Source organism: Denticeps clupeoides, chromosome 2 (assembly GCF_900700375.1).
Source record: "Denticeps clupeoides chromosome 2, fDenClu1.1, whole genome shotgun sequence".
Taxonomy (NCBI): Eukaryota; Metazoa; Chordata; class Actinopteri; order Clupeiformes; family Denticipitidae; genus Denticeps; species Denticeps clupeoides.
Genome location: NC_041708.1, coordinates 17,753,261 through 17,757,297, shown reverse-complemented (window position 1 = coordinate 17,757,297; position 4,037 = coordinate 17,753,261).

Genomic DNA, 4,037 nt, shown 5'->3' with positions numbered 1-4,037 from the left:
GCGTCCTCTTCCCATTTCTCATCGTCCTGGACCCACCTCACCTTGGACTTCATCACCGGTCTCCCTGAGGGCAACGGAATGACCACCATCCTGACCATAGTGGATCGCTTCTCCAAGGGGGGGTACTTAGGAAACATGCTTTGTACATGGTATACTTTTTCAATCATGATGAAATAAATGTAAGACAAAGTAACTATCTATCTTACCTGAATGGTAAGTCAATCTCAATTAGTCAATCAATTCATTTTTATTTTTACAGTGCTTTATACATATTGGCATATATTGGCAGTGTGTGTTTGTTTTTCCTGTGTCTTTTTTTAAATAACTTTGTTTGTGAGTGGGGCACATGCATTCTCTTTCCTTCCCACCATGCAGCCCTGAAAATAATATCAAATTATAAAATAAATAAATATATAATTAAACAAACACATAACTAACTAAATAAATAAACAAATAAATGTAAATATTCAATAACTAATGTAAAATTATTGTTTATGCATACAATAGAGATAATGCACATAGACTGTGTACAGAATGTAGTAATTTAGCAAGATGTAATATCAATCAGAAAAATAAATGCAGCTGTAGTAAGATGGTCAGCTGTTAATGAGGGTGATGGTGTAATGGCAGAAACTTTACCTATTGTATGGATCCTGTTCAAGACTGTACTGCCTGAGTTGTCTCAGAAAGCACATCCTCTGAAATCTCTTTTGAGGATGGGGGAGAAGTTGTTTTACTTCAAGTCATGAAAAATGGATGTACACAGCTGACATGGATATGGTGTGGAGAAGTGTCGAGAGTTGTTTCATCAGTGAATGTCAGGAAGCTGATGATCCTGGACAGATAGCAGGAGATACATCAAGCTCAGAGAGTATGGAAAATATGTTTTTTGTAACAGTTATGTTGACCACAGGATCCTATTCCCCAGGGAGTCAAAATGTTGCAGGGTGTAATATCATTAAATCATCTATTTAAAATAAAATAGTAAAAAAATTCTAAAAGATCAAACATGAAATATAATGTCTGTAGGGGAAAAATCAATTATATATAAATGTTTTTATAATATGAAAAATGTTCCCACACTCTGCTCCCTGTGTGCCTGTCATGGCTACCCATTGATCACCAAGGGTGGTGGTTAAAAGCAGAGGACACATTTCATTGTGTGCACTTCACTTTCACTTCAGAGACTATGGAGAATACCTGTTTCTTGTTTGGACCTTGCTAGAAAAGGATGGCATCAGCACTGACTCATACACCTCCAGAACGAATGGTTACGTTAGGTCAGGATGGTGGGGGAAGGGTGCTGTGGTGAAAATGTGACACAAAGTTGCAAAAGCGTGGATGGCCTATTGGAAAAAAGTTGGTGAACCCAAGAAACTGTTGGAATTGCTTCATACAACATAACCACACCCTGGGACAAGATGATAAAGCCCAAAAACATGCTAGAATGCAGATGGTTCTGCTTGCAGTACAGTTGATGGGCAAGCAGTCTCTGAAACACTGCCCTAACATGCTGGACGTGAGTGTCTTCAGAAGATGGGTATATTAGGTGTCTTTATTATTACTACATTATTAAAAAGAAACAATAAAACAAAATTGTATTCACACTTCCAAAGGTGGCCTCATATTCACATTCCACACAGTAATAAAAACAAAAAAATATATAATATGTGTAATAAATAGATAAAAGCAAAATAATGAAAACACAGCAATGATGAAAAATATACTGTATGTATAGTTGCATTTTTTTTCATTTAAATTTGTTCGACATAGCTATTGCTGTTGGGAAGACGCTATTGTTAAATTGTAAAGTCATTGTTTTGAGAGTTCTTAAGTGTTTTTCAGAAGGAGGCAACTGAATGAGATTATGGCCAGGATGAGTGTTGGCCCTGACAGTACTAAGCTCTGCTTATATAGCGAGTTTTAAAGATCTCTTCTAAAGAGGGAAAGGGACTGCCAGTTGTGTTTTGGGCAGTTTTAATTACTCTCTGCAGAGATTTCCAGTCTATTGCAGTGCAGCCAGAGTACCATACTGTGATATGCTGGCTGTGGTAAAATGAGGATGTCATCCAGGTATGCGTATGTCCATTGTTCTAACGCGTCCCAGAGGACCTCATTGATGTGTTGCTGGAAGATGGGGAACAGGTGGACATGAGGGGTAACTGCACCTGGCAGAAGGCCCGATGCTTATCCGGCTGGAGGGGGCGGCAGACTTGAGGATGGTTGGGGGTGGTGCACATGTCCCTTTGTCACCGCTCTCTATCCGCTGTAGACATAGTGACCTGTCTAATCTGTATGGGCTCCGCTGGGTCTTCTGGGAAGGTTGGCAAGAGTGAAGAGTAAAGAGCAAGAAAGGGGGAAGTGAGAGCAAGGTCTGACCACTGCAGGTGGATCGGTCTGGGGTGCTGGCATGGGGCGAGAGAGCATGCAAATATCAATCCTCATAGCCAGCTGAATCATGCCCTCTATGGTTGGGAGCTCCCTGCTGATCATTTCATCTCAGATGCATGGCGGCAGTCCATCATAAAACTTGTTCCACAGTGCTGGGCCGCAAGGGTCCAAAAATTGTCGGTGGTGATGCATTGTCACAGGTAATGCAGCTTGTATGAAGCCTTAGTTTTACTATACAGGTTGCAGAAAGTGGTGCAGGGCTCCCCCACAAAGTTGAAAGAGCCCTGCGGCTGCATTGCATGACCTTTTACATCAACACGGAATGGTGAAAAATTGCTTCTGTCCATTTCTGGTGGAGTTTGTGACGGTGAGATGCAGATCTCTTTATTTACCACATGAATTCACCTCAGATTTCATTATTAGAGTGTACATTCCACCCAGCTAGTATGAAGGAAGCGCTGTGTGTGCTGTATGGAACTATTAGAGATCTGCAGACTGCACACACTGACAGACTGTTTGTTGTCATCAAGCAATGCCGGCCCTACCTTCACCACAACACCCTAATACAGCCATTGGCTAAGTCCTCAACCTGGGGTGTGTTCCCTCTGGAGATAAAGTTGGCATCCCATAGCCAACCTCAGATTTTGATTTTTTTTTGAGAAAAGAGAGCACAGCAGACTACAAGAACAGCTAGAGGAACAGCAAAAAAGAAGAAGAACCAAGCATAAGGACCAGAAGCAAGGGTACCTCTTCCTACAGCTCAATCGTCATGTTTTTGAATCAATTTGTGAACCACACATATGGGCTCCATTTGCCCTACAATTAATATATAGCTTGAGAGTCACTGACATGGACTGCACCAGTTCTGCCCTGTGAATTGCAGTATGCCTTATGCACCAGCAGGAACACACAAATGGAGACAGGATGAGACATGGAGACAGGATGAGACATGGCAATGGGCATGTGGACAAGAGTCCAGACCCGGAACACAGGTGCAGGCAGACTCTTCAAGAAAGGTGAGCAGGTGTGTGGAATCAGGAGTGGGCATAGTCTTGCCTGCCCCGAGACCGGTAAATAGGGAATTACATAATTACAGAGATGAATGTTAAAGCCACCCACTTACACATTTGAAAGTGTAACCACAGATGTCTCATTTCACTGACACCCCTTTCCTTTCCCCCCACCGCATAGTTATACCCTTGTGTTGCTTACCTGGGTCCTTCGCATGATTGATTGTGTGGGGGGAAAACAGGTGATATTAAAGTAATGGAAAGATGCTTTGTGCAAAACCATAATGCCTGGGTGATGCAGCTGTCACATCTCAGAGCTGGGGCATTTGAAGTGGTTGAAGAGGACTATCTGGAAAATGTAAACATTACTGAAGCATCTGGAATCAATACACACAGATAGCAACAGTGACAGAATGGAACACTTTAATGCTTGCTGTAGAATAGAGGTCTTAATTAATCCTGACCCAAAACATGCAGTTGAAGCAGGAATAATTACACATAAGCAAGTAATCACTAGACAATCAACATGGCCATTCAGAGAAGAAATATGCAGTTTGTATGGGAACCAGCGAATCAGTGTTCAGTTTCATGTAGTTTTCACCATTTTCAAATATCACATATAGCGTGTAGGCAGTA